The sequence below is a fragment of the Garra rufa genome, chromosome 1 (assembly GCF_049309525.1).
Source record: "Garra rufa chromosome 1, GarRuf1.0, whole genome shotgun sequence".
Taxonomy (NCBI): Eukaryota; Metazoa; Chordata; class Actinopteri; order Cypriniformes; family Cyprinidae; genus Garra; species Garra rufa.
Window position 1 is genome coordinate 108,480,809 of NC_133361.1, and position 25,841 is coordinate 108,506,649.

Here is a 25,841-nt window from a genome sequence, read left to right on the forward strand (position 1 = left end):
AACTACAAAATTGACATGCACAAAACTACACATGTACATATTTATTCGTATTATGATTTTATTCTTAACAAAAAGCGAATGACACTTGAAACCTGCGCAAGGAGTTTGCGTTATTTGAATCAGAATATGAAGCAGTCACGTGGTTGTGTGTGAAAACGAAGCATCGGACGTCACAGGTCATGTGGTTATGGCAAAACGAATCAAGCTCCGGTACAGTGCTTCACTGTGAGATGTTTCGTTTTTTTGATACAAGCTTCGAAGCTTCGGTGTCAAACGTTACATCACTACCTTTCCGAGTGACCTGTATTTTTGGGTGCTCTGCTCACAGCAGAGCTGCACTGCAGTTTCAATAGCAGACTAAATCTGACCACACACCAATGTGCATTGGAGCAAAGCGTGCTTTCTCGTGGACCGTGTTTGCAGCCTTTGCGCTTCCTGTGTCGCAACTTCACATTTTTTTTCAGCCAGCATGGAAAGACAGCACTCTCATGACATGATGGGATCCAAACCTTGGGCTTCAGCCACTTTGGCCCTGTCAGTGACTCATGTACTTCCAGCATTCTTTTCTGCTCACAACAGAGCTGTATTGGAGTGTCAAGAGTAAAACTGGCCACCAGCCAATGGGCGGTGGAACGAAGCGCGCCTCACCACGTTCTGTACTTGCGGACTTTGCGCTTTCTGCGTCGCAGCTCCAGATTTCTTTAGCCCGCATGGAAAGACAGCACTCTCTCGTACATGACGGGATACAAACAAAGATGGCTTCAGCTCCTTTTGCCCTATCAGTGACTTGTGCATTTCAAGCATTCTTTTCAGATGGCTAAAAGCTGGAGTCGGGCACTTGCGTTGGTGGTATAGTGGTGAGCATAGCTGCCTTCCAAGCAGTTGACCCGGGTTCGATTCCCGGCCAACGCATTTGTTTTGGCTCTGGCTGACGTTGAAGCAGAACTCCTTCTGTGACCTCTGTCAGCACCAAAATCTTTTGGATGAGTCGTTCAGCAGCAGCAAAGAGCTGGGTCTCCCCGTCGGGGAATCGAACCCCGGTCTTCCGCGTGACAGGCGGAGATACTGTCCACTATACTAACGAGGAGCCGTACCCAGTGTTCTTCGCCCCCAGCCGCCTTGACTTCACCGACATCAGCATAAGGAGCCACTACTCCATGAAAAAAAACAAATCAACCTGCCTTGATCTTATTGAGTCTCCCAATATCTTGAATGCTACACATTACAGGGGGTCCTCATTTGGACCACTTTACTATTATTACTATTTTTTTTACTTTTCATAATGGGAACATGAAAAAAAAGGATGGGAAATCATGTGGCAGTAACATCGCATTTACGTGGATCATATCGCCCACTGCTAGAATTCTACCACTGAACCACCAATGCTCGGAAAGGAGGGAGAACGTTTGGAATTAACACCGCATTTACGAGTATATTGCCCACTGCTAAACTTCGTCAACCTATAGATAAAGTGAACAAGTTTTATAGGCATTTGACGAATATAGACGGACTAATGAGTTTCTGAAAAGATTCGGCAGGGAACGGGGGTGGGTCGGTATGCAAAGGTTGGAGCTCCTTCAAGTAAATCAGGCTTCATTTTAAAGAACCTTACACACATGCAAGCACACACACAACTTAATTAAAAGGACTCCGTTCCTGCATTGGCCGGGAATCGGACCCGGGTCTCCCGCGTGGCAGGCGAGAATTCTACCACTGAACCACCAATGCTCGGCTGGGAGAACTTCGGCCTTCACATTGCCCTGGATTTAGTAATGGTGCGTAACTGTTACACGTCAAATCCAGGGAAAGGGGGGTTGGGTCAATATGCAAAGTTTGGAGCTCCTTCTAGCAAATCAGGCTCGGCCTTCAAGGCTCATTTTAAAGAATCCCACACACATGCAAACACACACCCCTTACTTAAAAGAACTCTGTTCCTGCATTTGCCCGGGAATCAGAGCCAGGCCTCCTGTGTGGCAGGCGAGAATGGATGATGGAAGAGACTTTTTAACTTTTACTCCTCCCATTTGGAGTGAGGGGGAGATGAAAATCTTATCGCCACCCTAGATTACCCTTTGTGAGTATAGTGGTTTACCACAGGGAGCGCACATGCTCAAGCGCGTGGGCACACAACTCGATTTTCTCTTCATAGACGCATAAATGTTTCGCCTTTTACTAAAGATTTCCGTGGAGGGGAACCTTTCCGTAGTGATGGGAAAATGAAGCTTTTCGAAGCACTAAAGCTTTCCCCTCAACTGTATTGTAAAAAGGTTCATTACTCGAAGCTTTTCAACACGTTGCACACTAATGACATCTTGTGGCCAAAGGTGGAAAAAGTTGCCTTTGCGTCCCAGATCTCAAAGCGATTTTGGACAGTTTCATCAAATACATCAAGTGCAACGAAAACCGTCAGAAATTAAAAAATAATAAAAATGTCATTTTACTTGAATTAATCTGTAAATAAACTTTTTTATAAAATTCTAAAAGTATAAGCATGGTTTATGTAGGCATCTATGTTCAAAGTAAATTAACTGTTAAGTTGACTAATAATTATTATTAATTAGAAGTGCTAGTGAAGCAAGGATAACTACAAAATTGACATGCACAAAACTACACATGTACATATTTATTCGTATTATGATTTTATTCTTAACAAAAAGCGAATGACACTTGAAACCTGCGCAAGGAGTTTGCGTTATTTGAATCAGAATATGAAGCAGTCACGTGGTTGTGTGTGAAAACGAAGCATCGGACGTCACAGGTCATGTGGTTATGGCAAAACGAATCAAGCTCCGGTACAGTGCTTCAATGTGAGATGTTTCGTTTTTTTGATACAAGCTTCGAAGCTTCGGTGTCAAACGTTACATCACTACCTTTCCGAGTGACCTGTATTTTTGGGTGCTCTGCTCACAGCAGAGCTGCACTGCAGTTTCAATAGCAGACTAAATCTGACCACACACCAATGTGCATTGGAGCAAAGCGTGCTTTCTCGTGGACCGTGTTTGCAGCCTTTGCGCTTCCTGTGTCGCAACTTCACATTTTTTTTCAGCCAGCATGGAAAGACAGCACTCTCATGACATGATGGGATCCAAACCTTGGGCTTCAGCCACTTTGGCCCTGTCAGTGACTCATGTACTTCCAGCATTCTTTTCTGCTCACAACAGAGCTGTATTGGAGTGTCAAGAGTAAAACTGGCCACCAGCCAATGGGCGGTGGAACGAAGCGCGCCTCACCACGTTCTGTACTTGCGGACTTTGCGCTTTCTGCGTCGCAGCTCCAGATTTCTTTAGCCCGCATGGAAAGACAGCACTCTCTCGTACATGACGGGATACAAACAAAGATGGCTTAAGCTCCTTTTGCCCTATCAGTGACTTGTGCATTTCAAGCATTCTTTTCAGATGGCTAAAAGCTGGAATCGGGCACTTGCGTTGGTGGTATAGTGGTGAGCATAGCTGCCTTCCAAGCAGTTGACCCGGGTTCGATTCCCGGCCAACGCATTTGTTTTGGCTCTGGTTGACGTTGAAGCAGAACTCCTTCTGTGACCTCTGTCAGCACCAAAATCTTTTGGATGAGTCGTTCAGCAGCAGCAAAGAGCTGGGTCTCCCCGTCGGGGAATCGAACCCCGGTCTTCCGCGTGACAGGCGGAGATACTGTCCACTATACTAACGAGGAGCTGTACCCGCTGTTCCTCGCCCCCAGCCGACTTGACTTCACCGACATCAGCATAAGGAGCCACTACTCCATGAAAAAAAAAAATCAACCTGCCTTGATCTTATTGAGTCTCCCAATATCTTGAATGCTACACATTACAGGGGGTCCTCATTTGGACCACTTTACTATTATTACTATTTTTTTTACTTTTCATAATGGGAACATGAAAAAAAGGGATGGGAAATCATGTGGCAGTAACATCGCATTTACGTGGATCATATCGCCCACTGCTAGAATTCTACCACTGAACCACCAACGCTCGGAAAGCAGGGAGAACGTTTGGAATTAACACCGCATTTACGAGTATATTGCCCACTGCTAAACTTCGTCAACCTATAGATAAAGTGAACAAGTTTTATAGGCATTTGACGAATATAGACGGACTAATGAGTTTCTGAAAAGATTCGGCAGGGAACGGGGGTGGGTCGGTATGCAAAGTTTGGAGCTCCTTCTAGCAAATCAGGCTCGGCCTTCAAGGCTCATTTTAAAGAATCCCACACACATGCAAACACACACCCCTTACTTAAAAGAACTCTGTTCCTGCATTTGCCCGGGAATCAGAGCCAGGCCTCCTGTGTGGCAGGCGAGAATGGATGATGGAAGAGACTTTTTAACTTTTACTCCTCCCATTTGGAGTGAGGGGGAGATGAAAATCTTATCGGCACCCTAGATTACCCTTTGTGAGTATAGCGGTTTACCACAGGGAGCGCACATGCTCAAGCGCGTGGGCACACAACTCGAGTTTCTCTTCATAGACGCATAAGTCTTTCGCCTTTTACTAAAGATTTCCGTGGAGGGGAACCTTTCCGAGTGACCTGTATTTTTGGGTGCTCTGCTCACAGCAGAGCTGCACTGCAGTTTCAATAGCAGACTAAATCTGACCACACACCAATGTGCATTGGAGCAAAGCGTGCTTTCTCGTGGACCGTGTTTGCAGCCTTTGCGCTTCCTGTGTCGCAACTTCACATTTTTTTTCAGCCAGCATGGAAAGACAGCACTCTCATGACATGATGGGATCCAAACCTTGGGCTTCAGCCACTTTGGCCCTGTCAGTGACTCATGTACTTCCAGCATTCTTTTCTGCTCACAACAGAGCTGTATTGGAGTGTCAAGAGTAAAACTGGCCACCAGCCAATGGGCGGTGGAACGAAGCGCGCCTCACCACGTTCTGTACTTGCGGACTTTGCGCTTTCTGCGTCGCAGCTCCAGATTTCTTTAGCCCGCATGGAAAGACAGCACTCTCTCGTACATGACGGGATACAAACAAAGATGGCTTAAGCTCCTTTTGCCCTATCAGTGACTTGTGCATTTCAAGCATTCTTTTCAGATGGCTAAAAGCTGGAATCGGGCACTTGCGTTGGTGGTATAGTGGTGAGCATAGCTGCCTTCCAAGCAGTTGACCCGGGTTCGATTCCCGGCCAACGCATTTGTTTTGGCTCTGGTTGACGTTGAAGCAGAACTCCTTCTGTGACCTCTGTCAGCACCAAAATCTTTTGGATGAGTCGTTCAGCAGCAGCAAAGAGCTGGGTCTCCCCGTCGGGGAATCGAACCCCGGTCTTCCGCGTGACAGGCGGAGATACTGTCCACTATACTAACGAGGAGCTGTACCCACTGTTCCTCGCCCCCAGCCGACTTGACTTCACCGACATCAGCATAAGGAGCCACTACTCCATGAAAAAAAAAAATCAACCTGCCTTGATCTTATTGAGTCTCCCAATATCTTGAATGCTACACATTACAGGGGGTCCTCATTTGGACCACTTTACTATTATTACTATTTTTTTTACTTTTCATAATGGGAACATGAAAAAAAGGGATGGGAAATCATGTGGCAGTAACATCGCATTTACGTGGATCATATCGCCCACTGCTAGAATTCTACCACTGAACCACCAATGCTCGGAAAGCAGGGAGAACGTTTGGAATTAACACCGCATTTACGAGTATATTGCCCACTGCTAAACTTCGTCAACCTATAGATAAAGTGAACAAGTTTTATAGGCATTTGACGAATATAGACGGACTAATGAGTTTCTGAAAAGATTCGGCAGGGAACGGGGGTTGGTCGGTATGCAAAGGTTGGAGCTCCTTCAAGTAAATCAGGCTTCATTTTAAAGAACCTTACACACATGCAAGCACACACACAACTTAATTAAAAGGACTCCGTTCCTGCATTGGCCGGGAATCGGACCCGGGTCTCCCGCGTGGCAGGCGAGAATTCTACCACTGAACCACCAATGCTCGGCTGGGAGAACTTCGGCCTTCACATTGCCCTGGATTTAGTAATGGTGCGTAACTGTTACACGTCAAATCCAGGGAAAGGGGGGTTGGGTCAATATGCAAAGTTTGGAGCTCCTTCTAGCAAATCAGGCTTGGCCTTCAAGGCTCATTTTAAAGAATCCCACACACATGCAAACACACACCCCTTACTTAAAAGAACTCTGTTCCTGCATTTGCCCGGGAATCAGAGCCAGGCCTCCTGTGTGGCAGGCGAGAATGGATGATGGAAGAGACTTTTTAACTTTTACTCCTCCCATTTGGAGTGAGGGGGAGATGAAAATCTTATCGGCACCCTAGATTACCCTTTGTGAGTATAGTGGTTTACCACAGGGAGCGCACATGCTCAAGCGCGTGGGCACACAACTCGAGTTTCTCTTCATAGACGCATAAATCTTTCGCCTTTTACTAAAGATTTCCGTGGAGGGGAACCTTTCCGAGTGACCTGTATTTTTGGGTGCTCTGCTCACAGCAGAGCTGCACTGCAGTTTCAATAGCAGACTAAATCTGACCACACACCAATGTGCATTGGAGCAAAGCGTGCTTTCTCGTGGACCGTGTTTGCAGCCTTTGCGCTTCCTGTGTCGCAACTTCACATTTTTTTTCAGCCAGCATGGAAAGACAGCACTCTCATGACATGATGGGATCCAAACCTTGGGCTTCAGCCACTTTGGCCCTGTCAGTGACTCATGTACTTCCAGCATTCTTTTCTGCTCACAACAGAGCTGTATTGGAGTGTCAAGAGTAAAACTGGCCACCAGCCAATGGGCGGTGGAACGAAGCGCGCCTCACCACGTTCTGTACTTGCGGACTTTGCGCTTTCTGCGTCGCAGCTCCAGATTTCTTTAGCCCGCATGGAAAGACAGCACTCTCTCGTACATGACGGGATACAAACAAAGATGGCTTCAGCTCCTTTTGCCCTATCAGTGACTTGTGCATTTCAAGCATTCTTTTCAGATGGCTAAAAGCTGGAGTCGGGCACTTGCGTTGGTGGTATAGTGGTGAGCATAGCTGCCTTCCAAGCAGTTGACCCGGGTTCGATTACCGACCAACGCATTTGTTTTGTCTCTGGCTGACGTTGAAGCAGAACTCCTTCTGTGACCTCTGTCAGCACCAAAATCTTTTGGATGAGTCGTTCAGCAGCAGCAAAGAGCTGGGTCTCCCCGTCGGGGAATCGAACAACGGTCTTCCGCGTGACAGGCGGAGATACTGTCCACTATACTAACGAGGAGCCGTACCCAGTGTTCTTCGCCCCCAGCCGCCTTGACTTCACCGACATCAGCATAAGGAGCCACTACTCCATGAAAAAAAACAAATCAACCTGCCTTGATCTTATTGAGTCTCCCAATATCTTGAATGCTACACATTACAGGGGGTCCTCATTTGGACCACTTTACTATTATTACTATTTTTTTTTACTTTTCATAATGGGAACATGAAAAAAAAGGATGGGAAATCATGTGGCAGTAACATCGCATTTACGTGGATCATATCGCCCACTGCTAGAATTCTACCACTGAACGACCAATGCTCGGAAAGGAGGGAGAACGTTTGGAATTAACACCGCATTTACGAGTATATTGCCCACTGCTAAACTTCGTCAACCTATAGATAAAGTGAACAAGTTTTATAGGCATTTGACGAATATAGACGGACTAATGAGTTTCTGAAAAGATTCGGCAGGGAACGGGGGTGGGTCGGTATGCAAAGGTTGGAGCTCCTTCAAGTAAATCAGGCTTCATTTTAAAGAACCTTACACACATGCAAGCACACACACAACTTAATTAAAAGGACTCCGTTCCTGCATTGGCCAGGAATCGGACCCGTGTCTCCCGCGTGGCAGGCGAGAATTCTACCACTGAACCACCAATGCTCGGCTGGGAGAGCTTCGGCCTTCACATTGCCCTGGATTTAGTAATGGTGCGTAACTGTTACACGTCAAATCCAGGGAAAGGGGGGTTGGGTCAATATGCAAAGTTTGGAGCTCCTTCTAGCAAATCAGGCTCGGCCTTCAAGGCTCATTTTAAAGAATCCCACACACATGCAAACACACACCCCTTACTTAAAAGAACTCTGTTCCTGCATTTGCCCGGGAATCAGAGCCAGGCCTCCTGTGTGGCAGGCGAGAATGGATGATGGAAGAGACTTTTTAACTTTTACTCCTCCCATTTGGAGTGAGGGGGAGATGAAAATCTTATCGGCACCCTAGATTACCCTTTGTGAGTATAGTGGTTTACCACAGGGAGCGCACATGCTCAAGCGCGTGGGCACACAACTCGAGTTTCTCTTCATAGACGCATAAATCTTTCGCCTTTTACTAAAGATTTCCGTGGAGGGGAACCTTTCCGTAGTGATGGGAAAATGAAGCTTTTCGAAGCACTAAAGCTTTCCCCTCAACTGTATTGTAAAAAGGTTCATTACTCGAAGCTTTTCAACACGTTGCGCACTAATGACATCTTGTGGCCAAAGGTGGAAAAAGTTGCCTTTGCGTCCCAGATCTCAAAGCGATTTTGGACAGTTTCATCAAATACATCAAGTGCAACGAAAACCGTCAGAAATTAAAAAATAATAAAAATGTAATTTTACTTGAATTAATCTGTAAATAAACTTTTTTATAAAATTCTAAAAGTATAAGCATGGTTTATGTAGGCATCTATGTTCAAAGTAAATTAACTGTTAAGTTGACTAATAATTATTATTAATTAGAAGTGCTAGTGAAGCAAGGATAACTACAAAATTGACATGCACAAAACTACACATGTACATATTTATTCGTATTATGATTTTATTCTTAACAAAAAGCGAATGACACTTGAAACCTGCGCAAGGAGTTTGCGTTATTTGAATCAGAATATGAAGCAGTCACGTGGTTGTGTGTGAAAACGAAGCATCGGACGTCACAGGTCATGTGGTTATGGCAAAACGAATCAAGCTCCGGTACAGTGCTTCACTGTGAGATGTTTCGTTTTTTTGATACAAGCTTCGAAGCTTCGGTGTCAAACGTTACATCACTACCTTTCCGAGTGACCTGTATTTTTGGGTGCTCTGCTCACAGCAGAGCTGCACTGCAGTTTCAATAGCAGACTAAATCTGACCACACACCAATGTGCATTGGAGCAAAGCGTGCTTTCTCGTGGACCGTGTTTGCAGCCTTTGCGCTTCCTGTGTCGCAACTTCACATTTTTTTTCAGCCAGCATGGAAAGACAGCACTCTCATGACATGATGGGATCCAAACCTTGGGCTTCAGCCACTTTGGCCCTGTCAGTGACTCATGTACTTCCAGCATTCTTTTCTGCTCACAACAGAGCTGTATTGGAGTGTCAAGAGTAAAACTGGCCACCAGCCAATGGGCGGTGGAACGAAGCGCGCCTCACCACGTTCTGTACTTGCGGACTTTGCGCTTTCTGCGTCGCAGCTCCAGATTTCTTTAGCCCGCATGGAAAGACAGCACTCTCTCGTACATGACGGGATACAAACAAAGATGGCTTCAGCTCCTTTTGCCCTATCAGTGACTTGTGCATTTCAAGCATTCTTTTCAGATGGCTAAAAGCTGGAGTCGGGCACTTACGTTGGTGGTATAGTGGTGAGCATAGCTGCCTTCCAAGCAGTTGACCCGGGTTCGATTCCCGACCAACGCATTTGTTTTGGCTCTGGCTGACGTTGAAGCAGAACTCCTTCTGTGACCTCTGTCAGCACCAAAATCTTTTGGATGAGTCGTTCAGCAGCAGCAAAGAGCTGGGTCTCCCCGTCGGGGAATCGAACCCCGGTCTTCCGCGTGACAGGCGGAGATACTGTCCACTATACTAACGAGGAGCCGTACCCAGTGTTCTTCGCCCCCAGCCGCCTTGACTTCACCGACATCAGCATAAGGAGCCACTACTCCATGAAAAAAAACAAATCAACCTGCCTTGATCTTATTGAGTCTCCCAATATCTTGAATGCTACACATTACAGGGGGTCCTCATTTGGACCACTTTACTATTATTACTATTTTTTTTAATTTTCATAATGGGAACATGAAAAAAAAGGATGGGAAATCATGTGGCAGTAACATCGCATTTACGTGGATCATATCGCCCACTGCTAGAATTCTACCACTGAACCACCAATGCTCGGAAAGGAGGGAGAACGTTTGGAATTAACACCGCATTTACGAGTATATTGCCCACTGCTAAACTTCGTCAACCTATAGATAAAGTGAACAAGTTTTATAGGCATTTGACGAATATAGACGGACTAATGAGTTTCTGAAAAGATTCGGCAGGGAACGGGGGTGGGTCGGTATGCAAAGGTTGGAGCTCCTTCAAGTAAATCAGGCTTCATTTTAAAGAACCTTACACACATGCAAGCACACACACAACTTAATTAAAAGGACTCCGTTCCTGCATTGGCCGGGAATCGGACCCGGGTCTCCCGCGTGGCAGGCGAGAATTCTACCACTGAACCACCAATGCTCGGCTGGGAGAGCTTCGGCCTTCACATTGCCCTGGATTTAGTAATGGTGCGTAACTGTTACACGTCAAATCCAGGGAAAGGGGGGTTGGGTCAATATGCAAAGTTTGGAGCTCCTTCTAGCAAATCAGGCTCGGCCTTCAAGGCTCATTTTAAAGAATCCCACACACATGCAAACACACACCCCTTACTTAAAAGAACTCTGTTCCTGCATTTGCCCGGGAATCAGAGCCAGGCCTCCTGTGTGGCAGGCGAGAATGGATGATGGAAGAGACTTTTTAACTTTTACTCCTCCCATTTGGAGTGAGGGGGAGATGAAAATCTTATCGGCACCCTAGATTACCCTTTGTGAGTATAGTGGTTTACCACAGGGAGCGCACATGCTCAAGCGCGTGGGCACACAACTCGAGTTTCTCTTCATAGACGCATAAATCTTTCGCCTTTTACTAAAGATTTCCGTGGAGGGGAACCTTTCCGTAGTGATGGGAAAATGAAGCTTTTCGAAGCACTAAAGCTTTCCCCTCAACTGTATTGTAAAAAGGTTCATTACTCGAAGCTTTTCAACACGTTGCACACTAATGACATCTTGTGGCCAAAGGTGGAAAAAGTTGCCTTTGCGTCCCAGATCTCAAAGCGATTTTGGACAGTTTCATCAAATACATCAAGTGCAACGAAAACCGTCAGAAATTAAAAAATAATAAAAATGTCATTTTACTTGAATTAATCTGTAAATAAACTTTTTTATAAAATTCTAAAAGTATAAGCATGGTTTATGTAGGCATCTATGTTCAAAGTAAATTAACTGTTAAGTTGACTAATAATTATTATTAATTAGAAGTGCTAGTGAAGCAAGGATAACTACAAAATTGACATGCACAAAACTACACATGTACATATTTATTCGTATTATGATTTTATTCTTAACAAAAAGCGAATGACACTTGAAACCTGCGCAAGGAGTTTGCGTTATTTGAATCAGAATATGAAGCAGTCACGTGGTTGTGTGTGAAAACGAAGCATCGGACGTCACAGGTCATGTGGTTATGGCAAAACGAATCAAGCTCCGGTACAGTGCTTCAATGTGAGATGTTTCGTTTTTTTGATACAAGCTTCGAAGCTTCGGTGTCAAACGTTACATCACTACCTTTCCGAGTGACCTGTATTTTTGGGTGCTCTGCTCACAGCAGAGCTGCACTGCAGTTTCAATAGCAGACTAAATCTGACCACACACCAATGTGCATTGGAGCAAAGCGTGCTTTCTCGTGGACCGTGTTTGCAGCCTTTGCGCTTCCTGTGTCGCAACTTCACATTTTTTTTCAGCCAGCATGGAAAGACAGCACTCTCATGACATGATGGGATCCAAACCTTGGGCTTCAGCCACTTTGGCCCTGTCAGTGACTCATGTACTTCCAGCATTCTTTTCTGCTCACAACAGAGCTGTATTGGAGTGTCAAGAGTAAAACTGGCCACCAGCCAATGGGCGGTGGAACGAAGCGCGCCTCACCACGTTCTGTACTTGCGGACTTTGCGCTTTCTGCGTCGCAGCTCCAGATTTCTTTAGCCCGCATGGAAAGACAGCACTCTCTCGTACATGACGGGATACAAACAAAGATGGCTTCAGCTCCTTTTGCCCTATCAGTGACTTGTGCATTTCAAGCATTCTTTTCAGATGGCTAAAAGCTGGAGTCGGGCACTTGCGTTGGTGGTATAGTGGTGAGCATAGCTGCCTTCCAAGCAGTTGACCCGGGTTCGATTACCGACCAACGCATTTGTTTTGTCTCTGGCTGACGTTGAAGCAGAACTCCTTCTGTGACCTCTGTCAGCACCAAAATCTTTTGGATGAGTCGTTCAGCAGCAGCAAAGAGCTGGGTCTCCCCGTCGGGGAATCGAACAACGGTCTTCCGCGTGACAGGCGGAGATACTGTCCACTATACTAACGAGGAGCCGTACCCAGTGTTCTTCGCCCCCAGCCGCCTTGACTTCACCGACATCAGCATAAGGAGCCACTACTCCATGAAAAAAAACAAATCAACCTGCCTTGATCTTATTGAGTCTCCCAATATCTTGAATGCTACACATTACAGGGGGTCCTCATTTGGACCACTTTACTATTATTACTATTTTTTTTACTTTTCATAATGGGAACATGAAAAAAAAGGATGGGAAATCATGTGGCAGTAACATCGCATTTACGTGGATCATATCGCCCACTGCTAGAATTCTACCACTGAACCACCAATGCTCGGAAAGGAGGGAGAACGTTTGGAATTAACACCGCATTTACGAGTATATTGCCCACTGCTAAACTTCGTCAACCTATAGATAAAGTGAACAAGTTTTATAGGCATTTGACGAATATAGACGGACTAATGAGTTTCTGAAAAGATTCGGCAGGGAACGGGGGTGGGTCGGTATGCAAAGGTTGGAGCTCCTTCAAGTAAATCAGGCTTCATTTTAAAGAACCTTACACACATGCAAGCACACACACAACTTAATTAAAAGGACTCCGTTCCTGCATTGGCCGGGAATCGGACCCGTGTCTCCCGCGTGGCAGGCGAGAATTCTACCACTGAACCACCAATGCTCGGCTGGGAGAGCTTCGGCCTTCACATTGCCCTGGATTTAGTAATGGTGCGTAACTGTTACACGTCAAATCCAGGGAAAGGGGGGTTGGGTCAATATGCAAAGTTTGGAGCTCCTTCTAGCAAATCAGGCTCGGCCTTCAAGGCTCATTTTAAAGAATCCCACACACATGCAAACACACACCCCTTACTTAAAAGAACTCTGTTCCTGCATTTGCCCGGGAATCAGAGCCAGGCCTCCTGTGTGGCAGGCGAGAATGGATGATGGAAGAGACTTTTTAACTTTTACTCCTCCCATTTGGAGTGAGGGGGAGATGAAAATCTTATCGGCACCCTAGATTACCCTTTGTGAGTATAGTGGTTTACCACAGGGAGCGCACATGCTCAAGCGCGTGGGCACACAACTCGAGTTTCTCTTCATAGACGCATAAATCTTTCGCCTTTTACTAAAGATTTCCGTGGAGGGGAACCTTTCCGTAGTGATGGGAAAATGAAGCTTTTCGAAGCACTAAAGCTTTCCCCTCAACTGTATTGTAAAAAGGTTCATTACTCGAAGCTTTTCAACACGTTGCGCACTAATGACATCTTGTGGCCAAAGGTGGAAAAAGTTGCCTTTGCGTCCCAGATCTCAAAGCGATTTTGGACAGTTTCATCAAATACATCAAGTGCAACGAAAACCGTCAGAAATTAAAAAATAATAAAAATGTCATTTTACTTGAATTAATCTGTAAATAAACTTTTTTATAAAATTCTAAAAGTATAAGCATGGTTTATGTAGGCATCTATGTTCAAAGTAAATTAACTGTTAAGTTGACTAATAATTATTATTAATTAGAAGTGCTAGTGAAGCAAGGATAACTACAAAATTGACATGCACAAAACTACACATGTACATATTTATTCGTATTATGATTTTATTCTTAACAAAAAGCGAATGACACTTGAAACCTGCGCAAGGAGTTTGCGTTATTTGAATCAGAATATGAAGCAGTCACGTGGTTGTGTGTGAAAACGAAGCATCGGACGTCACAGGTCATGTGGTTATGGCAAAACGAATCAAGCTCCGGTACAGTGCTTCACTGTGAGATGTTTCGTTTTTTTGATACAAGCTACGAAGCTTCGGTGTCAAACGTTACATCACTACCTTTCCGAGTGACCTGTATTTTTGGGTGCTCTGCTCACAGCAGAGCTGCACTGCAGTTTCAATAGCAGACTAAATCTGACCACACACCAATGTGCATTGGAGCAAAGCGTGCTTTCTCGTGGACCGTGTTTGCAGCCTTTGCGCTTCCTGTGTCGCAACTTCACATTTTTTTTCAGCCAGCATGGAAAGACAGCACTCTCATGACATGATGGGATCCAAACCTTGGGCTTCAGCCACTTTGGCCCTGTCAGTGACTCATGTACTTCCAGCATTCTTTTCTGCTCACAACAGAGCTGTATTGGAGTGTCAAGAGTAAAACTGGCCACCAGCCAATGGGCGGTGGAACGAAGCGCGCCTCACCACGTTCTGTACTTGCGGACTTTGCGCTTTCTGCGTCGCAGCTCCAGATTTCTTTAGCCCGCATGGAAAGACAGCACTCTCTCGTACATGACGGGATACAAACAAAGATGGCTTAAGCTCCTTTTGCCCTATCAGTGACTTGTGCATTTCAAGCATTCTTTTCAGATGGCTAAAAGCTGGAATCGGGCACTTGCGTTGGTGGTATAGTGGTGAGCATAGCTGCCTTCCAAACAGTTGACCCGGGTTCGATTCCCGGCCAACGCATTTGTTTTGGCTCTGGTTGACGTTGAAGCAGAACTCCTTCTGTGACCTCTGTCAGCACCAAAATCTTTTGGATGAGTCGTTCAGCAGCAGCAAAGAGCTGGGTCTCCCCGTCGGGGAATCGAACCCCGGTCTTCCGCGTGACAGGCGGAGATACTGTCCACTATACTAACGAGGAGCTGTACCCGCTGTTCCTCGCCCCCAGCCGACTTGACTTCACCGACATCAGCATAAGGAGCCACTACTCCATGAAAAAAAAAAATCAACCTGCCTTGATCTTATTGAGTCTCCCAATATCTTGAATGCTACACATTACAGGGGGTCCTCATTTGGACCACTTTACTATTATTACTATTTTTTTTACTTTTCATAATGGGAACATGAAAAAAAGGGATGGGAAATCATGTGGCAGTAACATCGCATTTACGTGGATCATATCGCCCACTGCTAGAATTCTACCACTGAACCACCAACGCTCGGAAAGCAGGGAGAACGTTTGGAATTAACACCGCATTTACGAGTATATTGCCCACTGCTAAACTTCGTCAACCTATAGATAAAGTGAACAAGTTTTATAGGCATTTGACGAATATAGACGGACTAATGAGTTTCTGAAAAGATTCGGCAGGGAACGGGGGTGGGTCGGTATGCAAAGTTTGGAGCTCCTTCTAGCAAATCAGGCTCGGCCTTCAAGGCTCATTTTAAAGAATCCCACACACATGCAAACACACACCCCTTACTTAAAAGAACTCTGTTCCTGCATTTGCCCGGGAATCAGAGCCAGGCCTCCTGTGTGGCAGGCGAGAATGGATGATGGAAGAGACTTTTTAACTTTTACTCCTCCCATTTGGAGTGAGGGGGAGATGAAAATCTTATCGGCACCCTAGATTACCCTTTGTGAGTATAGCGGTTTACCACAGGGAGCGCACATGCTCAAGCGCGTGGGCACACAACTCGAGTTTCTCTTCATAGACGCATAAGTCTTTCGCCTTTTACTAAAGATTTCCGTGGAGGGGAACCTTTCCGAGTGACCTGTATTTTTGGGTGCTCTGCTCACAGCAGAGCTGCACTGCAGTTTCAATAGCAGACTAAATCTGACCACACACCAATGTGCATTGGAGCAAAGCGTGCTTTCTCGTGGACCGTGTTTGCAGCCTTTGCGCTTCCTGTGTCGCAACTTCACATTTTTTTTCAGCCAGCATGGAAAGACAGCACTCTCATGACATGATGGGATCCAAACCTTGGGCTTCAGCCACTTTGGCCCTGTCAGTGACTCATGTACTTCCAGCATTCTTTTCTGCTCACAACAGAGCTGTATTGGAGTGTCAAGAGTAAAACTGGCCACCAGCCAATGGGCGGTGGAACGAAGCGCGCCTCACCACGTTCTGTACTTGCGGACTTTGCGCTTTCTGCGTCGCAGCTCCAGATTTCTTTAGCCCGCATGGAAAGACAGCACTCTCTCGTACATGACGGGATACAAACAAAGATGGCTTAAGCTCCTTTTGCCCTATCAGTGACTTGTGCATTTCAAGCATTCTTTTCAGATGGCTAAAAGCTGGAATCGGGCACTTGCGTTGGTGGTATAGTGGTGAGCATAGCTGCCTTCCAAGCAGTTGACCCGGGTTCGATTCCCGGCCAACGCATTTGTTTTGGCTCTGGTTGACGTTGAAGCAGAACTCCTTCTGTGACCTCTGTCAGCACCAAAATCTTTTGGATGAGTCGTTCAGCAGCAGCAAAGAGCTGGGTCTCCCCGTCGGGGAATCGAACCCCGGTCTTCCGCGTGACAGGCGGAGATACTGTCCACTATACTAACGAGGAGCTGTACCCACTGTTCCTCGCCCCCAGCCGACTTGACTTCACCGACATCAGCATAAGGAGCCACTACTCCATGAAAAAAAAAAATCAACCTGCCTTGATCTTATTGAGTCTCCCAATATCTTGAATGCTACACATTACAGGGGGTCCTCATTTGGACCACTTTACTATTATTACTATTTTTTTTACTTTTCATAATGGGAACATGAAAAAAAGGGATGGGAAATCATGTGGCAGTAACATCGCATTTACGTGGATCATATCGCCCACTGCTAGAATTCTACCACTGAACCACCAATGCTCGGAAAGCAGGGAGAACGTTTGGAATTAACACCGCATTTACGAGTATATTGCCCACTGCTAAACTTCGTCAACCTATAGATAAAGTGAACAAGTTTTATAGGCATTTGACGAATATAGACGGACTAATGAGTTTCTGAAAAGATTCGGCAGGGAACGGGGGTTGGTCGGTATGCAAAGGTTGGAGCTCCTTCAAGTAAATCAGGCTTCATTTTAAAGAACCTTACACACATGCAAGCACACACACAACTTAATTAAAAGGACTCCGTTCCTGCATTGGCCGGGAATCGGACCCGGGTCTCCCGCGTGGCAGGCGAGAATTCTACCACTGAACCACCAATGCTCGGCTGGGAGAACTTCGGCCTTCACATTGCCCTGGATTTAGTAATGGTGCGTAACTGTTACACGTCAAATCCAGGGAAAGGGGGGTTGGGTCAATATGCAAAGTTTGGAGCTCCTTCTAGCAAATCAGGCTCGGCCTTCAAGGCTCATTTTAAAGAATCCCACACACATGCAAACACACACCCCTTACTTAAAAGAACTCTGTTCCTGCATTTGCCCGGGAATCAGAGCCAGGCCTCCTGTGTGGCAGGCGAGAATGGATGATGGAAGAGACTTTTTAACTTTTACTCCTCCCATTTGGAGTGAGGGGGAGATGAAAATCTTATCGCCACCCTAGATTACCCTTTGTGAGTATAGTGGTTTACCACAGGGAGCGCACATGCTCAAGCGCGTGGGCACACAACTCGAGTTTCTCTTCATAGACGCATAAATCTTTCGCCTTTTACTAAAGATTTCCGTGGAGGGGAACCTTTCCGAGTGACCTGTATTTTTGGGTGCTCTGCTCACAGCAGAGCTGCACTGCAGTTTCAATAGCAGACTAAATCTGACCACACACCAATGTGCATTGGAGCAAAGCGTGCTTTCTCGTGGACCGTGTTTGCAGCCTTTGCGCTTCCTGTGTCGCAACTTCACATTTTTTTTCAGCCAGCATGGAAAGACAGCACTCTCATGACATGATGGGATCCAAACCTTGGGCTTCAGCCACTTTGGCCCTGTCAGTGACTCATGTACTTCCAGCATTCTTTTCTGCTCACAACAGAGCTGTATTGGAGTGTCAAGAGTAAAACTGGCCACCAGCCAATGGGCGGTGGAACGAAGCGCGCCTCACCACGTTCTGTACTTGCGGACTTTGCGCTTTCTGCGTCGCAGCTCCAGATTTCTTTAGCCCGCATGGAAAGACAGCACTCTCTCGTACATGACGGGATACAAACAAAGATGGCTTCAGCTCCTTTTGCCCTATCAGTGACTTGTGCATTTCAAGCATTCTTTTCAGATGGCTAAAAGCTGGAGTCGGGCACTTGCGTTGGTGGTATAGTGGTGAGCATAGCTGCCTTCCAAGCAGTTGACCCGGGTTCGATTACCGACCAACGCATTTGTTTTGTCTCTGGCTGACGTTGAAGCAGAACTCCTTCTGTGACCTCTGTCAGCACCAAAATCTTTTGGATGAGTCGTTCAGCAGCAGCAAAGAGCTGGGTCTCCCCGTCGGGGAATCGAACAACGGTCTTCCGCGTGACAGGCGGAGATACTGTCCACTATACTAACGAGGAGCCGTACCCAGTGTTCTTCGCCCCCAGCCGCCTTGACTTCACCGACATCAGCATAAGGAGCCACTACTCCATGAAAAAAAACAAATCAACCTGCCTTGATCTTATTGAGTCTCCCAATATCTTGAATGCTACACATTACAGGGGGTCCTCATTTGGACCACTTTACTATTATTACTATTTTTTTTTACTTTTCATAATGGGAACATGAAAAAAAAGGATGGGAAATCATGTGGCAGTAACATCGCATTTACGTGGATCATATCGCCCACTGCTAGAATTCTACCACTGAACGACCAATGCTCGGAAAGGAGGGAGAACGTTTGGAATTAACACCGCATTTACGAGTATATTGCCCACTGCTAAACTTCGTCAACCTATAGATAAAGTGAACAAGTTTTATAGGCATTTGACGAATATAGACGGACTAATGAGTTTCTGAAAAGATTCGGCAGGGAACGGGGGTGGGTCGGTATGCAAAGGTTGGAGCTCCTTCAAGTAAATCAGGCTTCATTTTAAAGAACCTTACACACATGCAAGCACACACACAACTTAATTAAAAGGACTCCGTTCCTGCATTGGCCAGGAATCGGACCCGTGTCTCCCGCGTGGCAGGCGAGAATTCTACCACTGAACCACCAATGCTCGGCTGGGAGAGCTTCGGCCTTCACATTGCCCTGGATTTAGTAATGGTGCGTAACTGTTACACGTCAAATCCAGGGAAAGGGGGGTTGGGTCAATATGCAAAGTTTGGAGCTCCTTCTAGCAAATCAGGCTCGGCCTTCAAGGCTCATTTTAAAGAATCCCACACACATGCAAACACACACCCCTTACTTAAAAGAACTCTGTTCCTGCATTTGCCCGGGAATCAGAGCCAGGCCTCCTGTGTGGCAGGCGAGAATGGATGATGGAAGAGACTTTTTAACTTTTACTCCTCCCATTTGGAGTGAGGGGGAGATGAAAATCTTATCGGCACCCTAGATTACCCTTTGTGAGTATAGTGGTTTACCACAGGGAGCGCACATGCTCAAGCGCGTGGGCACACAACTCGAGTTTCTCTTCATAGACGCATAAATCTTTCGCCTTTTACTAAAGATTTCCGTGGAGGGGAACCTTTCCGTAGTGATGGGAAAATGAAGCTTTTCGAAGCACTAAAGCTTTCCCCTCAACTGTATTGTAAAAAGGTTCATTACTCGAAGCTTTTCAACACGTTGCGCACTAATGACATCTTGTGGCCAAAGGTGGAAAAAGTTGCCTTTGCGTCCCAGATCTCAAAGCGATTTTGGACAGTTTCATCAAATACATCAAGTGCAACGAAAACCGTCAGAAATTAAAAAATAATAAAAATGTAATTTTACTTGAATTAATCTGTAAATAAACTTTTTTATAAAATTCTAAAAGTATAAGCATGGTTTATGTAGGCATCTATGTTCAAAGTAAATTAACTGTTAAGTTGACTAATAATTATTATTAATTAGAAGTGCTAGTGAAGCAAGGATAACTACAAAATTGACATGCACAAAACTACACATGTACATATTTATTCGTATTATGATTTTATTCTTAACAAAAAGCGAATGACACTTGAAACCTGCGCAAGGAGTTTGCGTTATTTGAATCAGAATATGAAGCAGTCACGTGGTTGTGTGTGAAAACGAAGCATCGGACGTCACAGGTCATGTGGTTATGGCAAAACGAATCAAGCTCCGGTACAGTGCTTCACTGTGAGATGTTTCGTTTTTTTGATACAAGCTTCGAAGCTTCGGTGTCAAACGTTACATCACTACCTTTCCGAGTGACCTGTATTTTTGGGTGCTCTGCTCACAGCAGAGCTGCACTGCAGTTTCAATAGCAGACTAAATCTGACCACACACCAATGTGCATTGGAGCAAAGCGTGCTTTCTCGTGGACCGTGTTTGCAGCCTTTGCGCTTCCTGTGTCGCAACTTCACATTTTTTTTCAGCCAGCATGGAAAGACAGCACTCTCATGACATGATGGGATCCAAACCTTGGGCTTCAGCCACTTTGGCCCTGTCAGTGACTCATGTACTTCCAGCATTCTTTTCTGCTCACAACAGAGCTGTATTGGAGTGTCAAGAGTAAAACTGGCCACCAGCCAATGGGCGGTGGAACGAAGCGCGCCTCACCACGTTCTGTACTTGCGGACTTTGCGCTTTCTGCGTCGCAGCTCCAGATTTCTTTAGCCCGCATGGAAAGACAGCACTCTCTCGTACATGACGGGATACAAACAAAGATGGCTTCAGCTCCTTTTGCCCTATCAGTGACTTGTGCATTTCAAGCATTCTTTTCAGATGGCTAAAAGCTGGAGTCGGGCACTTACGTTGGTGGTATAGTGGTGAGCATAGCTGCCTTCCAAGCAGTTGACCCGGGTTCGATTCCCGACCAACGCATTTGTTTTGGCTCTGGCTGACGTTGAAGCAGAACTCCTTCTGTGACCTCTGTCAGCACCAAAATCTTTTGGATGAGTCGTTCAGCAGCAGCAAAGAGCTGGGTCTCCCCGTCGGGGAATCGAACCCCGGTCTTCCGCGTGACAGGCGGAGATACTGTCCACTATACTAACGAGGAGCCGTACCCAGTGTTCTTCGCCCCCAGCCGCCTTGACTTCACCGACATCAGCATAAGGAGCCACTACTCCATGAAAAAAAACAAATCAACCTGCCTTGATCTTATTGAGTCTCCCAATATCTTGAATGCTACACATTACAGGGGGTCCTCATTTGGACCACTTTACTATTATTACTATTTTTTTTAATTTTCATAATGGGAACATGAAAAAAAAGGATGGGAAATCATGTGGCAGTAACATCGCATTTACGTGGATCATATCGCCCACTGCTAGAATTCTACCACTGAACCACCAATGCTCGGAAAGGAGGGAGAACGTTTGGAATTAACACCGCATTTACGAGTATATTGCCCACTGCTAAACTTCGTCAACCTATAGATAAAGTGAACAAGTTTTATAGGCATTTGACGAATATAGACGGACTAATGAGTTTCTGAAAAGATTCGGCAGGGAACGGGGGTGGGTCGGTATGCAAAGGTTGGAGCTCCTTCAAGTAAATCAGGCTTCATTTTAAAGAACCTTACACACATGCAAGCACACACACAACTTAATTAAAAGGACTCCGTTCCTGCATTGGCCGGGAATCGGACCCGGGTCTCCCGCGTGGCAGGCGAGAATTCTACCACTGAACCACCAATGCTCGGCTGGGAGAGCTTCGGCCTTCACATTGCCCTGGATTTAGTAATGGTGCGTAACTGTTACACGTCAAATCCAGGGAAAGGGGGGTTGGGTCAATATGCAAAGTTTGGAGCTCCTTCTAGCAAATCAGGCTCGGCCTTCAAGGCTCATTTTAAAGAATCCCACACACATGCAAACACACACCCCTTACTTAAAAGAACTCTGTTCCTGCATTTGCCCGGGAATCAGAGCCAGGCCTCCTGTGTGGCAGGCGAGAATGGATGATGGAAGAGACTTTTTAACTTTTACTCCTCCCATTTGGAGTGAGGGGGAGATGAAAATCTTATCGGCACCCTAGATTACCCTTTGTGAGTATAGTGGTTTACCACAGGGAGCGCACATGCTCAAGCGCGTGGGCACACAACTCGAGTTTCTCTTCATAGACGCATAAATCTTTCGCCTTTTACTAAAGATTTCCGTGGAGGGGAACCTTTCCGTAGTGATGGGAAAATGAAGCTTTTCGAAGCACTAAAGCTTTCCCCTCAACTGTATTGTAAAAAGGTTCATTACTCGAAGCTTTTCAACACGTTGCACACTAATGACATCTTGTGGCCAAAGGTGGAAAAAGTTGCCTTTGCGTCCCAGATCTCAAAGCGATTTTGGACAGTTTCATCAAATACATCAAGTGCAACGAAAACCGTCAGAAATTAAAAAATAATAAAAATGTCATTTTACTTGAATTAATCTGTAAATAAACTTTTTTATAAAATTCTAAAAGTATAAGCATGGTTTATGTAGGCATCTATGTTCAAAGTAAATTAACTGTTAAGTTGACTAATAATTATTATTAATTAGAAGTGCTAGTGAAGCAAGGATAACTACAAAATTGACATGCACAAAACTACACATGTACATATTTATTCGTATTATGATTTTATTCTTAACAAAAAGCGAATGACACTTGAAACCTGCGCAAGGAGTTTGCGTTATTTGAATCAGAATATGAAGCAGTCACGTGGTTGTGTGTGAAAACGAAGCATCGGACGTCACAGGTCATGTGGTTATGGCAAAACGAATCAAGCTCCGGTACAGTGCTTCAATGTGAGATGTTTCGTTTTTTTGATACAAGCTTCGAAGCTTCGGTGTCAAACGTTACATCACTACCTTTCCGAGTGACCTGTATTTTTGGGTGCTCTGCTCACAGCAGAGCTGCACTGCAGTTTCAATAGCAGACTAAATCTGACCACACACCAATGTGCATTGGAGCAAAGCGTGCTTTCTCGTGGACCGTGTTTGCAGCCTTTGCGCTTCCTGTGTCGCAACTTCACATTTTTTTTCAGCCAGCATGGAAAGACAGCACTCTCATGACATGATGGGATCCAAACCTTGGGCTTCAGCCACTTTGGCCCTGTCAGTGACTCATGTACTTCCAGCATTCTTTTCTGCTCACAACAGAGCTGTATTGGAGTGTCAAGAGTAAAACTGGCCACCAGCCAATGGGCGGTGGAACGAAGCGCGCCTCACCACGTTCTGTACTTGCGGACTTTGCGCTTTCTGCGTCGCAGCTCCAGATTTCTTTAGCCCGCATGGAAAGACAGCACTCTCTCGTACATGACGGGATACAAACAAAGATGGCTTCAGCTCCTTTTGCCCTATCAGTGACTTGTGCATTTCAAGCATTCTTTTCAGATGGCTAAAAGCTGGAGTCGGGCACTTGCGTTGGTGGTATAGTGGTGAGCATAGCTGCCTTCCAAGCAGTTGACCCGGGTTCGATTACCGACCAACGCATTTGTTTTGTCTCTGGCTGACGTTGAAGCAGAACTCCTTCTGTGACCTCTGTCAGCACCAAAATCTTTTGGATGAGTCGTTCAGCAGCAGCAAAGAGCTGGGTCTCCCCGTCGGGGAATCGAACAACGGTCTTCCGCGTGACAGGCGGAGATACTGTCCACTATACTAACGAGGAGCCGTACCCAGTGTTCTTCGCCCCCAGCCGCCTTGACTTCACCGACATCAGCATAAGGAGCCACTACTCCATGAAAAAAAACAAATCAACCTGCCTTGATCTTATTGAGTCTCCCAATATCTTGAATGCTACACATTACAGGGGGTCCTCATTTGGACCACTTTACTATTATTACTATTTTTTTTACTTTTCATAATGGGAACATGAAAAAAAAGGATGGGAAATCATGTGGCAGTAACATCGCATTTACGTGGATCATATCGCCCACTGCTAGAATTCTACCACTGAACCACCAATGCTCGGAAAGGAGGGAGAACGTTTGGAATTAACACCGCATTTACGAGTATATTGCCCACTGCTAAACTTCGTCAACCTATAGATAAAGTGAACAAGTTTTATAGGCATTTGACGAATATAGACGGACTAATGAGTTTCTGAAAAGATTCGGCAGGGAACGGGGGTGGGTCGGTATGCAAAGGTTGGAGCTCCTTCAAGTAAATCAGGCTTCATTTTAAAGAACCTTACACACATGCAAGCACACACACAACTTAATTAAAAGGACTCCGTTCCTGCATTGGCCGGGAATCGGACCCGTGTCTCCCGCGTGGCAGGCGAGAATTCTACCACTGAACCACCAATGCTCGGCTGGGAGAGCTTCGGCCTTCACATTGCCCTGGATTTAGTAATGGTGCGTAACTGTTACACGTCAAATCCAGGGAAAGGGGGGTTGGGTCAATATGCAAAGTTTGGAGCTCCTTCTAGCAAATCAGGCTCGGCCTTCAAGGCTCATTTTAAAGAATCCCACACACATGCAAACACACACCCCTTACTTAAAAGAACTCTGTTCCTGCATTTGCCCGGGAATCAGAGCCAGGCCTCCTGTGTGGCAGGCGAGAATGGATGATGGAAGAGACTTTTTAACTTTTACTCCTCCCATTTGGAGTGAGGGGGAGATGAAAATCTTATCGGCACCCTAGATTACCCTTTGTGAGTATAGTGGTTTACCACAGGGAGCGCACATGCTCAAGCGCGTGGGCACACAACTCGAGTTTCTCTTCATAGATGCATAAATCTTTCGCCTTTTACTAAAGATTTCCGTGGAGGGGAACCTTTCCGTAGTGATGGGAAAATGAAGCTTTTCGAAGCACTAAAGCTTTCCCCTCAACTGTATTGTAAAAAGGTTCATTACTCGAAGCTTTTCAACACGTTGCGCACTAATGACATCTTGTGGCCAAAGGTGGAAAAAGTTGCCTTTGCGTCCCAGATCTCAAAGCGATTTTGGACAGTTTCATCAAATACATCAAGTGCAACGAAAACCGTCAGAAATTAAAAAATAATAAAAATGTCATTTTACTTGAATTAATCTGTAAATAAACTTTTTTATAAAATTCTAAAAGTATAAGCATGGTTTATGTAGGCATCTATGTTCAAAGTAAATTAACTGTTAAGTTGACTAATAATTATTATTAATTAGAAGTGCTAGTGAAGCAAGGATAACTACAAAATTGACATGCACAAAACTACACATGTACATATTTATTCGTATTATGATTTTATTCTTAACAAAAAGCGAATGACACTTGAAACCTGCGCAAGGAGTTTGCGTTATTTGAATCAGAATATGAAGCAGTCACGTGGTTGTGTGTGAAAACGAAGCATCGGACGTCACAGGTCATGTGGTTATGGCAAAACGAATCAAGCTCCGGTACAGTGCTTCACTGTGAGATGTTTCGTTTTTTTGATACAAGCTTCGAAGCTTCGGTGTCAAACGTTACATCACTACCTTTCCGAGTGACCTGTATTTTTGGGTGCTCTGCTCACAGCAGAGCTGCACTGCAGTTTCAATAGCAGACTAAATCTGACCACACACCAATGTGCATTGGAGCAAAGCGTGCTTTCTCGTGGACCGTGTTTGCAGCCTTTGCGCTTCCTGTGTCGCAACTTCACATTTTTTTTCAGCCAGCATGGAAAGACAGCACTCTCATGACATGATGGGATCCAAACCTTGGGCTTCAGCCACTTTGGCCCTGTCAGTGACTCATGTACTTCCAGCATTCGTTTCTGCTCACAACAGAGCTGTATTGGAGTGTCAAGAGTAAAACTGGCCACCAGCCAATGGGCGGTGGAACGAAGCGCGCCTCACCACGTTCTGTACTTGCGGACTTT

At 45.5% G+C, this 25,841-nt stretch overlaps 27 non-coding genes across 27 annotated transcripts; 15 read left to right on the plus strand and 12 right to left on the minus strand.

The window, feature by feature from the left end:
* The first annotated feature begins 840 nt into the window (after positions 1-840).
* trnag-ucc (transfer RNA glycine (anticodon UCC)) lies at positions 841-912 on the plus strand. The gene has a single exon. It is a non-coding gene; the product is annotated as a tRNA-Gly (tRNA).
* Positions 913-1,015: 103 nt separating this feature from the next.
* On the minus strand, positions 1,016-1,087 carry trnad-guc (transfer RNA aspartic acid (anticodon GUC)). The gene has a single exon. It is a non-coding gene; the product is annotated as a tRNA-Asp (tRNA).
* Positions 1,088-1,657: 570 nt separating this feature from the next.
* trnag-gcc (transfer RNA glycine (anticodon GCC)) lies at positions 1,658-1,728 on the minus strand. Its single transcript has one exon. It is a non-coding gene; the product is annotated as a tRNA-Gly (tRNA).
* A 399-nt stretch (positions 1,729-2,127) lies between these two features.
* Positions 2,128-2,242, plus strand: LOC141291490 (U5 spliceosomal RNA). Its single transcript, XR_012340340.1, has one exon. It is a non-coding gene; the product is annotated as a U5 spliceosomal RNA (small nuclear RNA).
* A 1,180-nt stretch (positions 2,243-3,422) lies between these two features.
* trnag-ucc (transfer RNA glycine (anticodon UCC)) lies at positions 3,423-3,494 on the plus strand. The gene has a single exon. It is a non-coding gene; the product is annotated as a tRNA-Gly (tRNA).
* A 103-nt stretch (positions 3,495-3,597) lies between these two features.
* trnad-guc (transfer RNA aspartic acid (anticodon GUC)) lies at positions 3,598-3,669 on the minus strand. Its single transcript has one exon. It is a non-coding gene; the product is annotated as a tRNA-Asp (tRNA).
* Positions 3,670-4,441: 772 nt separating this feature from the next.
* On the plus strand, positions 4,442-4,557 carry LOC141288775 (U5 spliceosomal RNA). Its single transcript, XR_012339738.1, has one exon. It is a non-coding gene; the product is annotated as a U5 spliceosomal RNA (small nuclear RNA).
* A 505-nt stretch (positions 4,558-5,062) lies between these two features.
* On the plus strand, positions 5,063-5,134 carry trnag-ucc (transfer RNA glycine (anticodon UCC)). Its single transcript has one exon. It is a non-coding gene; the product is annotated as a tRNA-Gly (tRNA).
* Positions 5,135-5,237: 103 nt separating this feature from the next.
* On the minus strand, positions 5,238-5,309 carry trnad-guc (transfer RNA aspartic acid (anticodon GUC)). Its single transcript has one exon. It is a non-coding gene; the product is annotated as a tRNA-Asp (tRNA).
* Positions 5,310-5,878: 569 nt separating this feature from the next.
* trnag-gcc (transfer RNA glycine (anticodon GCC)) lies at positions 5,879-5,949 on the minus strand. The gene has a single exon. It is a non-coding gene; the product is annotated as a tRNA-Gly (tRNA).
* Positions 5,950-6,348: 399 nt separating this feature from the next.
* On the plus strand, positions 6,349-6,464 carry LOC141288390 (U5 spliceosomal RNA). The gene has a single exon (XR_012339672.1). It is a non-coding gene; the product is annotated as a U5 spliceosomal RNA (small nuclear RNA).
* Positions 6,465-8,257: 1,793 nt separating this feature from the next.
* LOC141291322 (U5 spliceosomal RNA) lies at positions 8,258-8,372 on the plus strand. The gene has a single exon (XR_012340318.1). It is a non-coding gene; the product is annotated as a U5 spliceosomal RNA (small nuclear RNA).
* A 1,355-nt stretch (positions 8,373-9,727) lies between these two features.
* On the minus strand, positions 9,728-9,799 carry trnad-guc (transfer RNA aspartic acid (anticodon GUC)). Its single transcript has one exon. It is a non-coding gene; the product is annotated as a tRNA-Asp (tRNA).
* Positions 9,800-10,369: 570 nt separating this feature from the next.
* trnag-gcc (transfer RNA glycine (anticodon GCC)) lies at positions 10,370-10,440 on the minus strand. Its single transcript has one exon. It is a non-coding gene; the product is annotated as a tRNA-Gly (tRNA).
* Positions 10,441-10,839: 399 nt separating this feature from the next.
* LOC141291329 (U5 spliceosomal RNA) lies at positions 10,840-10,954 on the plus strand. The gene has a single exon (XR_012340319.1). It is a non-coding gene; the product is annotated as a U5 spliceosomal RNA (small nuclear RNA).
* Positions 10,955-13,421: 2,467 nt separating this feature from the next.
* LOC141291336 (U5 spliceosomal RNA) lies at positions 13,422-13,536 on the plus strand. Its single transcript, XR_012340320.1, has one exon. It is a non-coding gene; the product is annotated as a U5 spliceosomal RNA (small nuclear RNA).
* Positions 13,537-14,891: 1,355 nt separating this feature from the next.
* trnad-guc (transfer RNA aspartic acid (anticodon GUC)) lies at positions 14,892-14,963 on the minus strand. The gene has a single exon. It is a non-coding gene; the product is annotated as a tRNA-Asp (tRNA).
* A 772-nt stretch (positions 14,964-15,735) lies between these two features.
* LOC141288779 (U5 spliceosomal RNA) lies at positions 15,736-15,851 on the plus strand. The gene has a single exon (XR_012339739.1). It is a non-coding gene; the product is annotated as a U5 spliceosomal RNA (small nuclear RNA).
* A 505-nt stretch (positions 15,852-16,356) lies between these two features.
* On the plus strand, positions 16,357-16,428 carry trnag-ucc (transfer RNA glycine (anticodon UCC)). The gene has a single exon. It is a non-coding gene; the product is annotated as a tRNA-Gly (tRNA).
* Positions 16,429-16,531: 103 nt separating this feature from the next.
* Positions 16,532-16,603, minus strand: trnad-guc (transfer RNA aspartic acid (anticodon GUC)). Its single transcript has one exon. It is a non-coding gene; the product is annotated as a tRNA-Asp (tRNA).
* A 569-nt stretch (positions 16,604-17,172) lies between these two features.
* On the minus strand, positions 17,173-17,243 carry trnag-gcc (transfer RNA glycine (anticodon GCC)). The gene has a single exon. It is a non-coding gene; the product is annotated as a tRNA-Gly (tRNA).
* Positions 17,244-17,642: 399 nt separating this feature from the next.
* Positions 17,643-17,758, plus strand: LOC141288393 (U5 spliceosomal RNA). The gene has a single exon (XR_012339673.1). It is a non-coding gene; the product is annotated as a U5 spliceosomal RNA (small nuclear RNA).
* Positions 17,759-19,551: 1,793 nt separating this feature from the next.
* LOC141291343 (U5 spliceosomal RNA) lies at positions 19,552-19,666 on the plus strand. The gene has a single exon (XR_012340321.1). It is a non-coding gene; the product is annotated as a U5 spliceosomal RNA (small nuclear RNA).
* A 1,355-nt stretch (positions 19,667-21,021) lies between these two features.
* Positions 21,022-21,093, minus strand: trnad-guc (transfer RNA aspartic acid (anticodon GUC)). Its single transcript has one exon. It is a non-coding gene; the product is annotated as a tRNA-Asp (tRNA).
* A 570-nt stretch (positions 21,094-21,663) lies between these two features.
* On the minus strand, positions 21,664-21,734 carry trnag-gcc (transfer RNA glycine (anticodon GCC)). The gene has a single exon. It is a non-coding gene; the product is annotated as a tRNA-Gly (tRNA).
* A 399-nt stretch (positions 21,735-22,133) lies between these two features.
* Positions 22,134-22,248, plus strand: LOC141291350 (U5 spliceosomal RNA). The gene has a single exon (XR_012340322.1). It is a non-coding gene; the product is annotated as a U5 spliceosomal RNA (small nuclear RNA).
* A 2,467-nt stretch (positions 22,249-24,715) lies between these two features.
* LOC141291425 (U5 spliceosomal RNA) lies at positions 24,716-24,830 on the plus strand. The gene has a single exon (XR_012340334.1). It is a non-coding gene; the product is annotated as a U5 spliceosomal RNA (small nuclear RNA).
* The last annotated feature ends 1,011 nt before the right edge of the window (positions 24,831-25,841 follow it).